Below are 15,530 nucleotides of genomic sequence, written 5' to 3' on the forward strand. Positions count from 1 at the left end.
CGACCAACTTGAACGGCGCACAGCCAACTAGGATCGAACTCATTAACCAATCAACTAATTAGATAATCGCCGATAATGAAACCAGCCATCATAAAAGGTAACTTGATATACATTGAATTATTACGATTAATTCTTATTGAAATATTTTGTCATTACAAAATGTCTTCTTTTAATCATTGCAGCTAAATTTCAACTATGCGAAAAAACCCAGCTTGAGAACAACTACTCACCCAAAATCGACCAACTTGAACAGCGCACAGATGAGGCCAACAGAATCTAACTCATTTACCAATCAACTAATACGATAATTGCCGATAACGAACCCAGCAATCATAAAAGGTAACTTGATAAACATGAAATTATTACGATTAATTCTTATTGAAATATTTTGTCATTACAGAATATGTTCTTTTATTCATTGCAGCTAAATTTCAACTACGCGAAAAAACCCAGTTTGAGAACAACTACTCGTCAAAAATCGACCAACTTGAACGGCGCACAGGCAACTAGGATCGAACTAATTAACCAATCAACTAATAAGATAATCACCGATAATGAAACCAGCAATCATTAAAGGTAACTTGATAAACATGGGATTATTACGATGAATTCTTATTGAAATATTTTGTTATTAAAGGATATCTTCTTTTGATCATTGCAGCTAAATTTCAACTATGAGAAAAAACCCAGTTTGAGATCAACTACTCATCCAAAATCGACCAACCGGAACAGCGTACAGATGGGGCCAACAGAATCGAACTCATTAACACACAAACTAGATGATCCACGCCGATAACGAACCAAGCAATCATAAAAGGTAACTTGATATACATGAAATTATTACGATTAATTCTTATTGAAATATTTTGTCATCAAAGGATATCTTCTTTTGATCATTGCAGCTAAATTTCAACTATGAGAAAAAACCCAGCTTGAAAACAACTACTCGCCCAAAATCGACCAACTTGAACAGCGCACAGATGAGGCCAACAGAATCTAACTCATTTACCAACCAACTAATACGATAATTGCCGATAACGAACCCAGCAATCATAAAAGGTAACGTGATAAACATGAAATTATTACGATTAATTCTTATTGAAATATTTTGTCATTAAAGGATATCTTCTTTTAATCACTGCAGCTAAATTTCAACTATGCAAAAAGACCAACTTGAACGGCGCACAGCCAACTAGGATCGAACTTATTAACCAATCAACTATTAAGATAATCGCTGATAATGAAACCAGCCATCATAAAAGGTAACTGGATATACATGGAATTATTACAATTAATTCTTATTGAAATATTTTGTCATTACAGGATATCTTCTTTTAATCATTGCAGCTAAATATCAACTATGAGAAAGAACCCACCTGCAGATCAACTACTCATCAGAAAATCTACAAGTAGATGAATACTGATTGAACCATTTGCTGATGAAAACTGCAGAAGCTCAGATAGGAAGTTGAGGAGCCAGTGACGGATTAATCACGCAACCATGGATTCTTCTACAAACGGTGGTTGATTTCTATAAAACATTTTATCAAGAGCAGCAGAGATTGTAGTGAATCTTATAAACACTGATTTGAGCAACAAAGCTAATGGATTATCTCATAAACACTGATTCAGGAAAAGCACTGTTTTAAAAGCAGCAAAGACAATTAGTGTATCTTATCAGGAGCAGCATAAACAATAGCGCATCTTATAAACACTGAGATCCAGGAGCGGCAAAGACAATAGCGGATTTCTGTCGTAAAGTATTGATTTTTTTACGTATCACCCTTTTTCAAACTAGTCTGATATAGTATTTTAAAGGAAATTATTTTATAATGTTAAATGCAATGTGAGAGTCTAATAAAAGCTAAGCTCCAATAATTCACGATATTGGTATTCGATCCTTGGTTGATAGAGAAGTCAAGTTAGGTTAGTCACTAGGAGTAAATGGTCGCGTTGAGCGCCTTGTTTGGGCTGCAGGTCTGTTGAGTTAACTCCTAAACTGAGATATAGTTTCAACATGATATGTGAGTTTAATCTTTAAACTTTACCATAGTTAAACATAGTCAACTATGGCTATTTGTCCGTGTAGGTATCACATAGTTAGGAAACAGAACATAACGTTAGGCCAGTGTTGATGTACAAATATTAAGTATTTGCTGAATTGTAGATGTATTAATTTGATGGATTTATATTTTCGAAGGCCCATGTAACTGATTTAACAATTGAATCGTAATTGTCGATTTTCACATCGAGTTTTAACTTTTAGCCTCCATCAATCTGTTTGATGATCATAGCTACGTATTTGAAATCAAAAGCTTTATTTGAAAGGAGACCATTATTTACATTTGAGAGGTAAAGTTAGGAATACCAAGGCATAAAGTTATAGCTAGGACTAATTTTGAACGTTTTAACATTGTTTATAGCTGTTTGAACTTCTTTTATTGTAATGGGTAAATCCATATCACGAGATGGCTCTCGTGAATAATCACTTAGCTTCAAATTGGGTGTATAATGATTATTAAGGAGTGGCAGTGAATCGGTAGTGCTTTTCTAAAATTGGCCCAGAAACTTTACAGTGAAAAAATGCCTGCAGTTGTAAATAGAGGAGTATAAATAATACATAATACAAACTACAAGTACATAAATTAATATAGAAATAAATTAAAAAAACCAATAAATAATAAGTAGTAAATAATATAAAATACAAGTACATACATAAATAGATAATATTAAAAGATAGATAAAATAATAAACAACAATAGAAACAAACAACAAATTAATATTCTATTTACATGAAAAGGCATTTTTTCAAATATTCATCAACAAGGTTATTCATTTATCGAACAACCTTCCCTAAGTATAGCAAAAACCCTAGATCTTTTCTGTTGTTATTCAAAGCATTCTATCGGACTCAGTTATTGTAATGAACAAAACAAATAACCATAAACCTTAACTAAAGCGAACACACTTAAACAAATAACTGATATGATAGAATGCTTTGAATAACTGTGATGAAAGATCTACCGTCCTATGAACTAGCCGCGCTCAATCACTGCTGTGACCGTTGATTGTTATATGGGGGTAGACTTACTATCTAAAATCTGGTACATACATTTTACTTTTTAGAAAGAATGTCAAACAGCTATAAACTTAAGTTATTGATTAGTTACTGATTGTATGATTATGTTGATGTTTTCGTAGCTGCCAGAAAAAAACATCAGAATACTTAGTATTCAATGCCAAGGTGCTTGGACATCTATAAGTCAGGGCAAAGTTGGCAAAAGTTTAGTTTTCTAGTGAAAGTAATGATTAGTTGATACTTAGATTCCAGAGTGAATCTGTATGTTCCATCTCTAGCTTTCTCTATGTTGGAGACTGTTATTGTAACACATAACGCATGTTTGGAAATTAGGAACTTGCATGATGATTCCTCGTTTAATAAGATATAATTGTTGTGTGAATAAAAAGATGTACAATTCCATCATTCATGTTGAAACTTTTAAGTTGTTAATTTCTATAGCAACAATTCCACTGTGGTGCTTTTCAGTGGTTCATAAAATACTGATAGAATGGAAGAAGTAGTTTCTTGATAGGCTAACTTGAGGATACAGTGCTAATTGGTCAATTGTCCTAGCTTTGTTTTGATTATCAGTTTAACCGCATCTGTGTGGGGCCTGTAATATCTGGACAAGAAGAATTTCTGATCTTAGTATAAAGTTGTATTTATATCTACTATCAAGTTGAATAATACAAATTAAGAAGTTGCCGTAGCTTCGTCAGTCAAACCATATTTATGAAGATACTCGATTTATCTTTGATAATCACGAAGAAAAACCTTTATAATAGTTTGCAGGGTTTGATCTAAGGAATAAATGCCACTTGACCTTGGGGCAAGCATATGTAAAATCACTTGCCCCCTCAAAAATCAACTTGCCCTACATGAGTAGTCCGATTGAGACACAATCATCCCTTGCATGGAGTGGGATAAAAGCTTTGAGATATAGAATTACACAAGCCCGGTGGACGAGTGATTGTGATAACCTACATGCCCTAATGAAAATATACTTGTCCTGGGCAATTGGACGAGTGCTTAAATCAGACCCTGCTTTGTTTCAAATGTAACATTTGTGAAATAAGCTAGTTGATAATTTAAGAAATCTCTCAGACGAGGAAATTTTTGGCAATGTTTTTAGTTTTCTTGTAATAACTAAGATTAATTAGTTTACCTTACGCTTTCCAGAGTGAGTGAATTTGTAGGTTTTATGTTGAACTGTTTATTAAATAATTCATTTAGTGGGGTATAATTGTTGTGTAAGAATTAAATGATATACATGTTTCATCATTTATACTGTGATGCTCATCAATGGTTCATAAAATACTACCGGTATTTTCATTAAGGCCCTTATGGAAAATTGAGTAGCAAAATAGAGGAGCAGTCTCTTGATAAATGAGGATATATGAACAGTATTAATCAGTAGATTATGCTAGCTATGGACTCTAAAACCATGGTTTAACAATATGGGTTCTGAATATCTGCACAAGAAGCACCTCAAAAAGTTAGTTGTTGAATCTAAACCTAATTGTAGCAAAGCCATTAGTTATTAGTAATTGCCCTAGCTCTATTCAAATTGGCAGTTGAACAATATTTATATACTCGATTTATTTACTCTTGCGGAATGCATAGAAGAGAATACCTCCAAAATACTTTGCATTGAATGTAACATTTGAGAAAATAACCAATTTGATAATGTCTTGAAACCTCTTAAAGACAAGGCAAAGGTGGCAAAACTAGCTATCTTGTAAAATAATGTTAATGAAAATTAGATCAAACTGTTTATTTAATCTAATCTTTAGCTTTCCAGATTGAATTTGTGGTTTTATCTCCGGTTATAATGTTTTTATGTTGGAGACTTTTTTGAAATACAGCTCACGTTTTTGTTAATGACTGAGGCACTTCCTCCAGTACATGAATACCTGTCATTTAGGTATGATTGTTGTTGTGGAGATAAAATGACATGTTCATGTCAATTGTTCATAAAACATTGATTTATTATGGTCCTATCGAATAAAGTTAACCTTTTTCTTGATAAATGAGATGTCCTCAATCGATGTCATTTGAAAAGTTGACATGATAGATTCATATTTCATGAAATATAACAAAGTGTCGGTTATATTGACCTCATGAATTGTCAAATTCATAATCTTAGACTTGTCCAATTTTCGGTTTTTTATGGATCAAAGTTTATAATTCTTTGTGTATTTTTGTTATTTTCCTATTGATGCAAATTGTATAAATCAGCTGTAGTGGAAATGTATGTAGATAAAGACTTCTAAATACCTTACATGTAACTTTGTTTTAAGTTAGTACAATTTCATACATAGTAATAGAAATAAAATTACTATTAAAATTTGAGAAAATAAGCTAAAAGTTAATAATATGATATGTGAAAATAAAATGATGTAAGAATGTAAATCAGATTGATTACTTAATCCTACGCTTTCCAGAGTATTTGGCCAGGTTTATCTCTGGTTTTAGTGCGGGGAGCCATGGACTCTTACAGTTTAAGAGTCCATGGTTGTGGGCCATAGACGTTTCTGTCTTAGAGTCTATGGTTGGACCATGGGCGTATATAAGCTCTTGTTTATAGTTTATACGCCTATGGTGGTTGGACTAGTTGTTTTTTGAAAGTCCGTGTTTGAGGAGCTTACATTAAAATTCCTCGAGCACAAACCTGGCATTTTGTATAATTGTTGTATGAGAATAAATATGATTGATTTTGAAATTTGTCATTCGTTTAGTTAAGCAAGAAGTGTTACTAAAACGAAGCACTACTAAAAACGAAGACTATATGCACCCGAGAAAACCGACCAGGCAATTTACGTTTCCGGCAGAGGTGGTACAGAGCGCCCCAAGTGATGATTTCGAGTATCTTCGGACTTCTTTTTAGTCATGTATAGTTCTAATACCCCAAAGTGCATAGGTCTTCGTTTTAGTAGCGCATAGTTTTTAGTAACACCCCCATTTCACTGCCCTGCTATTAGATTAACTGCTTTTCACGGCCGGCCCGTGAATCATTTTTGGAACCCAGGGCCACCTTAGGTTATCTGAGTTAGTCGACTATAGTCGAACTAAACGAAACCGAATGTCCGTTAGTCGGAACTGTATTCCGGAAAGTTCGAAAATCAAGCGCATTCGGTTATTAGTTCCGACCACTAGCCGACTAGATACGAAAACCGAATTTAGCCTCGAAGTGTCTTGATTTACTTTCCATGGACCGCTTTAAAGTCGATTTTTACACCAATGAAGGAAGAAACTCGACCAAAACTATCAAGTAACGCTTCTGCGGGCACCTGTACTACGTGTGGCCTAGTTTCGCTTTCGATGAGACGCCATTTTAACCTGGAAGTAACTCGATATTTTTACATGCATCGAAAATGTAAAATGGAGGATGGGATTAACCGGTCTCTAACAGTCTAGTTTTTAATACATACTCTAATGGACGTTCGTAATGAAAGACGTGGAATAACTGAACGTGCACATCCTGTTTTCAAAACATATTCCTTGAAGCCCCCCTCGTCTCTATCTATCGTCACCTTCAAAAACATTTTAACATGATCACACACCTACGTACTCTCCAATATCTTCTCGTTAAACGCGTAAAATGGATACGGGTAGATATAATTTGTCGAAAGTTAGGAATTGCTTTAAACTTTTTGTAGGATAAATGGGGCAAACCCTGGCAATTTTAAGTTCAGAAGGAGGCTGGTTGAATATATACGTATATATTTTATCAAATTGATAATTTGTTCACTATTTTTTTTCGTGAAAATACGTATAATCAATAGCAACCCTCAGCTGAATACCAGAGAATTTATTGACTATGCGCCATCGATTTATTTCGGGTTCATTGGAAAAAAATAAGAAATTTTCGCGTAGCGGGAAGAAGCCGCAGGCTAGCCGAACCGTCCTTAATCCGCATCCTATATCCATATCACTTTACAAAATGGCAAAACTATATCTCCATAATTGGTAACGACATACCACGATACGGTATAGATTTACATAATTTGTACGCGTTAAACTAAGCGATCATTGGCTCGCTCGATAATGTCGTCTGCCGCAGCTCACAATACATCTTACGTTCCGTGTGCAAAAACTTTACCTATACGATCAGTTTATATCGACGAGTTTTACGTAAACGCGATTTACTACGGCGCGTTATCGCTGGTGGGAATCGTCTCGAATATTCTCATAATCGCCACGATCGAACGTTACATGAAACTGAAATCGTATTACGTCTGCAAATTAGTAGCTTGTTTCGATTTATCGTTTCTCGTATCGTTCGCGTTTTTGTACCCGATCCATCAAATATACGTTTACGCGACTTTGGGTGACGTTATGTTTCGTTTTTACGGATTCAAATTCGGAGGTTGGATAAAGTACATATTTTCTTATACATTTATGTGGCTACAAGCGTCGCGGAATTGGTCGATTGTTTTACTCAGTTTGGATCGATTGATAGTGATTTCTTTTCCGTTGCGCGCCGCGCGATTTTGGACAAAAAATAAACAACTTTCGGTCGTAGTTTCGATAACCGTTTTATGCGCCGTCGCAAACTTGCATTACGTAATAATCGACACATATCCGAGTCGTTATCGCTGGCCTTGTCTTAGATTAAACATTCGTGTCTTTACCGAATACAGTGGTTATGTACTATACGAATATACAGATTTTATCCGACGATTACTGGATAACTACGACTCTTTTGCCTACATATGTATAACTTCAATATTTCCATGTTGCGTTTTAATAGTCGTTAATCTTCTGTTAATTTTCGTTTTATATCGAGCCACCGTAGCCAGACGATCTCTTCGTCGAACCGATTCCGTCGCCCAGACGAACGTTATCGATCTCCGCGTCCTGAGGAATGTCATCGCGCTCGTTTTGTTTTTCCTAATCTGTGAAATCCCGGCCACAATGCCGAGACTTTTTATATTAAGCGGTTTCGTAATACACGACAGCGCAACACTGTTTATATTCTATCAAGTCGCTCTCACTTCAACAGTGTTAAATTCAGTCGGTAATTTTTTCATTCTGATTTCTACCGATAGTAAATTCCGAAGAAGTGCGCGATGCGCCACCAAATTGAATAACTAAAAATATGGGACATTTCAAAACAATGCTTTATCGCGCAAACATCTAAAATCACATATCATCTCCAACTAGAATATGAACGTAATTTGCAAAAACCCAACCTGTTTCAACAACTCACAATTTACCAATACATTAATGAATGAATTTATTTATTTTTCTTTTTACATGTATCTGATAATATGGATTTAAGCGATATGATCCGTGCCAATTTGACCCGGGCCAAATGGTATCCGTGCGATCGCGACTATTGTCTTCAATTTGTGTTAAATTTACGATGATCCTTTTTTGTGTGAAAGTGGCATCGGCTTCAATCCGCTAAAAGAAAGATTAATGGCAAAAGTACTTCGAAAATGCATTTTTTCGACCAAGATGCAACATGCAGTTATCATACGATAGTATGTCAGTGTTGACCAATGGGTAAGAAATGAAGCCTATTAATCGTACTGTTGTCACATGTCATTGCGTCCATCATGTCTGATTATCATACCCAGCACTACACCGCACCGATCCCTTATATTCATTAATTGATAGCACGGCTCGACGCTGGCCCATCTTTTTACGCATTACCACGAAGTCCGACACAATTCTATTCGTAAAATGTGGACGCGTATATAGATATGAAGCCACCAGTTCAGAGATAAGAACCAATCGCATGACTGGACCGCACTATAGCTCAGTCCACTATACCGACCACGACAACCTGCAGACATGCCACTCTCTCCCCGCTTCTAAAACACCGAGAAATTCAACTTCAGAAAAATAACTTTGACGCAAAACGTAAGTAATTTATCAAAATATTGTTAATATAGTAACTGTCATTGACTCTGCTGAATTTGGCGGTTGGGTTTAGAACCAGTTTCTAGACTTATTTATGATATTAAGGTGTCCAGCTTAAGCCAGTGAAATTCAAATTTCCTCGATAATAATCCGAACAAATCAGTCCAGATCGAATTACTATAATGAGTGTTTGAATTACGTTCCGTGGTGAGACCTCGGTTAAGTCTGAGGTCAACAGTATCACCGTGGACTTACCTAATGGAGATAATTTTCACGTCTCACTCATAATTTACTATACTATTATCTATTTTACTACTCTCGAGATAAGTAAGTTATAAGTTGAACGTCGAAATACACAGGCCTAGACACGGTTCCGTATTTAATTCGGATTCGAAAAAGAAATGGATACATTCACCTGTATTTGTGACGTTTACCCGCCACTGTGTCGGTATATACCGCAACAATATAGCAACTAAGAAAATTTATGAATCTTTTTACATCGCAAGATGCAAACATCTTAAGGAAGATCTCTCGCAAAAAATTATATAGTATAATCGTAAGTATAATTTCTTGAGCAATGAATTTCAATCTGAATCTGAATCTGAATCTATGGAGCCACCTGGTCCCTGGCATTCTAGTCTATTTTCCTACAATAATTTACTAGATCCATATTTGATTTTTATGTCTTCTATTTTTGTATTTTAGCATATCATCACTCAGTTTTTTTGTTCAATTTCGGGTTTGGGAAGGGGTCTGGTGCGGGATGGGGAAGGGTGTTGGCGGGGGTTGGGTGTTTGGTGGGATGGAACTGGATAGGAACGGGTCTGCGAAAGGCGGTGTGGTACCCAAGGCGTCATATATAAATATACATAGTACTTTCTAGAAAGATTGACAATTGTTCATTATAGACGTTGATAAGAAAGCGCATAAACTTGGTTTTTGTTAATAAGTCTGCAAAAACTTCATACTACGTCGAGCCCGCGACTGCCTGGGCATACTGCTTTACATCAGTGGCCCTTGCCACTGTACCTGTCCTTAAATTCAATTTAGGTTCTAACAAAGGAATCGTGCACGGCCCTCGAACGAGTTAAAAGACACCGATGTCAAATATTGGTTGAACTGATGAATTATTTGACAATTCAATCCATTTTGACTCCGATGCACCCCATCGATTGAGCACATCTTCAATCTTCATTGAAGTTATTTCCTGAAATATAATGTAAATTGCAGAAAATTTCTCATGAAAACTTCAGAAAAGGGCCGCAATAAGTGCAATTAATTCAGGACAAATGACAACGAATTTAGATAGAATTGACACTCATTTAGAATGCAAAAATCCGTTTTAATGGAAGAAATAATCATTGATATTCAATCATCATTTTTCAACTGGATTCAATTTCGACCAGCGAAGGCAAATAACGAGTTGATGTCCGGTGTATGTGAAACCGTATACATATATCATTTTCTCCAGATATTGTACGAAAATGTTTTCACGATGTATTTATCTGTAACATTTCAATTAGTTTTCAAATCTCAACAGTTACAATCTGAAGTCAGATCTTGAGTTAGATCTGAACTCAAAACTGTGGAACTGGGTCGTCCCTCTTTTTAATGTTAACTTTTCAGAATTGGAGAGCATCTCTTTGGCTCATTATTACGTTCTCTAATGTTTCTTTTCTTTTTAACTGACGCTAAAGGTGCAGTGACTCAAAACTCGAGATGGATTTTGGAATTGACTGGAAGCAAGACTCTAGAATGACCTCGCTGATGTGGCCGCTGATATAAAATTTGAAATAGTTTTCGCAGGTTAGTGGAAAAAAAAAATCATTGAAAAATGAATATCTACGGGTCGCGTATAGTTGAACAGATTTTAACATTCTTACGTACCATTTTGGACTTAGTTTAAGTCAAGAGTAAAATGCGGAACTGGAATCGACGATTGAAATTCTAGAAGTTCAAATTCTAGTTCTAGGATGGAACAGCGCATCCTTCCGATCGCTTTGAAAATCTTCACCGACGAATCATAAGCAATTGAACCAGATCATTGATATATTTACTCGCAGTTTTATTGAATTAAATTTAATTATAACACAAGATTTGACAACTGAGTTACAAATATAGATTCAATTCGTACAGGAGGCAGTCAGTCGGTCAGACTGATTTGGTTTCATAATCGAATATTTTCCATACCACCACAAGTATATTCAATTATAAACCCTTATCACCAACGATTAGCCGCAACAAAATCCAGTAGGACACCTGCCGCTACAACACTTCGCATTACTGTGACAGAACATGCCGTTTTCACTGCATTTTGCGCCTATATGTATTAAAAAAGCAAGTAATTACAAATGGAATTTTGAAGTGAAACACTTTTCTACTTAATTGAACCCAACCAAGGATGTGGAGCGGTGATGATTCCGATGACGACAAGGATGATAGATGCCCTCGTTCATGTCAGCCATTCAGACAACAAATGTATACAGGGTCTTAAATCTTAAGACTGATCTTACGTTATTAGATTGGCTATAGAAGCATGATAGTCTCAGACTGGTCTTAAGTATAAGCCATGACTGTGCAACTGCCCCCAGGAGTTTAGGAAATATCCCCAGTCGTTACTCACCTTGAGCAAAAGATGCGGCACTGACCACAATCACAACAATAGCACATACGCGAGTCATTAAATAAGCGAACATTTTCAGCGCCTAGAATTTGAATTACATATGTTAGGAATTTGGCATAATGGGGAATCCAAAATTCTGGTTATTCAACAGTTTCCAATAGGCTCTCAGTGAACGAACCTTTTGTCAAATAGTGTACCAGGTTTAGTTTAGTTAGTTTAGTGTAGTAGGGTTTTACGTCCCGACTGCAAGTTGCAGTGTAACCGTAGTGGGTCTTAAGAGACGGCCAGGGCCTTTTATCGGTTGTTATGGCTCGCGCTTAGTACGTTAAAAGTAATGCTGGATCAGAAAAAAACTGATAATAGATACGTATAGTGCAAAGCAGCGATATTGCTGATTTGAATGCCGTACTGGCCTCCTCGACAAAATTAGTCTCCTCAGTTCGTTGCAGTGATGATAGAAGTAATTCAGTGAATATTTGTTTGTAGCATTGAATTATTTTCATGTCAATTGTATAGCATATATACGCTGTGTATAGTCACGTGACTTTCTTTGGTGTAGTTTTTTCTGGTCTTGAGTGCAGGGCGGCCATTTCGCTTGTGTTTGGCATCACAAAAACACGGAAAAAGTTTCTGTCTCTCGTTTCCGAGTGTACTGGGTTTTATATTTTATAGATAATCATTAATAGTTCTTTAGACAATCATTCGGTTATGAGTTTTATGCAGCCTAGGCGAAAATCTGCATCGGTTACAATCTAGAAAAACAATAATCAACATTTTGGTATCACGATACGTATGTTATCTACTTACGGTTTTGCCTTCGTGTTAAAGTTCGGTTGTTGCATTCATTGAAGGAACCTTTATGTAGAAAATTCGCTCATCAATTTCACGCTTCTGATATTCAATACGATATTTATTTTTCTATTCAACTACTTGAATGTGGAGTGGGAACTGGTGAAATACGAAACTATACCGTCTGATATGTTTTACTGTAAATTCAGGATTCAATATCATCTAGTTAACTAATGAAAGTATTCAACCATAAATGTTAGAATCTGAATTCAAAATCTTAATTTATCGCGAATTGAAATTATTGACTCCAATAGTTAACACATCAATTACATTATTAACTACTTCCCGGTGCAACACGGACAACAATATAGCCTTTATCCGACATCAGCTCCACGGAACACGCAGAAGAAATACTTGTATCATTATATCTATTCTCAATTCAAGTTGGCATCCAGATTTTATTTTCATTTGCCAGGTGAAACTAACAACTGTAGCAATCACTGGGTACCGGCCACATAGAAATAATAGGGCATATACAAAGAATAAAAGAAAATTTCTTTGATAAAGCAGCCATGTCGAAGGCAACTGGTGGGGTCCCACCCTCTGTATTAGATTCCTGTGAGGAAAATACGTTCGAAAAATGGAGTTTTCTATAATATGACCAAATAGATCAAATTTGCAGGTTGTAGTGAAATCTGTCTTGATAAAAAGAGCAGCTAAATGGGGAAGGCAGGGGCCCGAACCCCAAGACCACCCTCTAAATTCATCATAGAATCTCCAACATCCTTTCCTACACTTTACTTTACCTTTACTACGTGAGATGTATGTATCCCATAATACATAGTCTAGATTTCACGATAACGATAATTATGTACGATTGGTTTGGATGAGGATACAGATATTCATTCTGAAATCATAAATAGCTCCTACGCACCATGGACAACCCCTGGATTCTATCTGAGTTTACCAGTAGATAATTTATTTTCAAGCTATTCAATATTAGGAAAACCGGGCAATTTGGGATTCAGGCTTTCCGTACGTCACGGCGGTAATTCGCACCATTAACTAAAGAAATCATATTTCTAATATGCATTAATCGAAACATCCTTTCTCATTAACAACGTGATGATATCGATATCAACGATATCAACTACCTTTATTTTACCTACTCTGAAGAAGATTAGTGAAATTCTACATACATTTCATCTGTATGTGTATATGACCGTATGATCGATTCAAATTTCTATTATTGAATGAACTGCGCTAACTGAAATAACATATGCCATTGTCTAGTGGATTATGAGTCATACGAAAAAAATTGATTAACTTAGTAATGACGTATAGAGTTTCCTCGCTGACGAATTCAAGTATACATTTCCTATATGAATGCATCCATGTGTGAAAATGTTAAACATTACCTATAAGACAAAATCGAAGATGCCCTTATAAACTGTTGATACTGATATATAAATATTTATGTATATTCTTTTGGTAGCTTTGAAAATCTTTACCGAAGAATCATAAGCAGTTAACAACCTGATCATTGATATATTTACTCGCAGTTTTATTGAATCGCTAATTATAACACGAGATTTGACAACTGAGTTACAACAAATATAGATTCAATTCGAGCTTTTTCTTAACGTACACGTCAGTCAGTCGGTCAGACTGGCTCTGTTTCTTAATCGGATATTTTCCATACCACCACAAGTATATATCCTATTATAAACCCTTATCACCAACGATTAGCCGCAACAACATCCAGCAGGACACTTGCCGCTGCAACACTGAGCATGACTTCCACACAAATTGCCATTTTCTGTGCAACTTAGGCCTATATATATATATATATTAAGAATACACGCAATTGAAAATGAAATTTTAAAGTGAAAAATATTTTTACTTAAATTGAAAAAATTATTAAAACCCCCAACCCCGGATGTAGGACCGGGGATGATTCTGGTATGGTGGCTGATAAGGGCCATAGCGTAAAATTCCTGGTATGTAAATGAGGGCGCCAGAACGCCAGAACGTCAAAACGAAAAAAAACGTCCAATTTTCTCTAAAAGTTCGTTTTGGCGCGCCAAAACAAAGAAAATTCCGTTTTGGCGCGGTTATTTCCGTTTTGGCGCCCCGCCAAAACAAGCATTCAACCACAGTAAAATTATTTTTCAATTTGGCGCGTTGATCTTGTGTGTAATTTTCATAAATTTGCATATATGAAAATATTTTACGTTTATATAGAATTATTTTACGTGGTTTAAAGTCCGTTTTGGCGTCCCCGCCAAAACGAACTTTCGTTTTGGCGGGGACGCCAAAACGGAATATTCTCCGTTTTGGCGCGCCAAAACGAACTTTCAGAGAAAATTGGACGTTTTTCGTTGTTTTGGCGGGGGCGTCAAAATGAACGTTCGTTTTGGCGAGGGCGCCAAAATAAAAGTTCGTTTTGGCGGGGGTGCCAAAATGAAAGTTCGTTTTGGTGGGGGCGCCAAAACGGAATTTTCTTTCTTTTGGCGCGCCAAAACGAACTTTTAGAGAAAATTGGACGTTTTTTTTTCGTTTTGGTGTTCTGGCGTTCTGGCGCCCTCATTTACATACCAGGAATTTTACGATATGGCCCTTATCAGCCACCATAACTATGAGTATAATGGATATCCTTCGTTCATGCCAGCCATTCAGACAACAAATATATACGTTTACTGATGATATTTGCAACTTTGATCTATATCATTCATCCTATAATATCCTATTAAACTATGTATTATTTCCCCCAGTCGTTACTCACCTGCTGCAAATGACGCGACACCGACCACAGTCCCCACAATAGCACATATTATCAAATATTTCATCGTCTAGAAATTGAATTGAATATATTAGCAATTTGACATTTTGGAGAATCCCAATGTCCGATTATTCAACAGTTTTCAATAGGCTCCCAGTGAATAAACCTTTTGTCATTTGATGAACCAGGTTTAGAATGATGCTGTTTCAGAAAAAAATAAATGATGCAAAGCAGCGATGACGCGTTTTCTGCATTGCTGGTTTTAACGCCGTACTATGAAGCGTCAAGTCTACTCAGTTTTTTTTACAGTATATAGCTTGCGTTTGGCATCACAAAAACACAGAAACTATAAAACGAGCCTCTTGTTTAATTGTGTAATATACGTAGTAATTATTTTTTGGATT

General features: G+C 35.9%; 1 long non-coding RNA gene across 1 annotated transcript; it reads left to right on the forward strand.

The window, feature by feature from the left end:
* Nucleotides 1-963: 963 nt before the first annotated feature.
* Nucleotides 964-1,678, forward strand: LOC141910241 (uncharacterized). Its single transcript, XR_012619880.1, has 3 exons — nucleotides 964-1,059; nucleotides 1,145-1,262; nucleotides 1,348-1,678. It is a non-coding gene; the product is annotated as an uncharacterized LOC141910241 (long non-coding RNA).
* The last annotated feature ends 13,852 nt before the right edge of the window (nucleotides 1,679-15,530 follow it).

The sequence above is a fragment of the Tubulanus polymorphus genome, chromosome 8, assembly GCF_964204645.1.
Source record: "Tubulanus polymorphus chromosome 8, tnTubPoly1.2, whole genome shotgun sequence".
Lineage (NCBI taxonomy): Eukaryota > Metazoa > Nemertea > Palaeonemertea > Tubulaniformes > Tubulanidae > Tubulanus > Tubulanus polymorphus.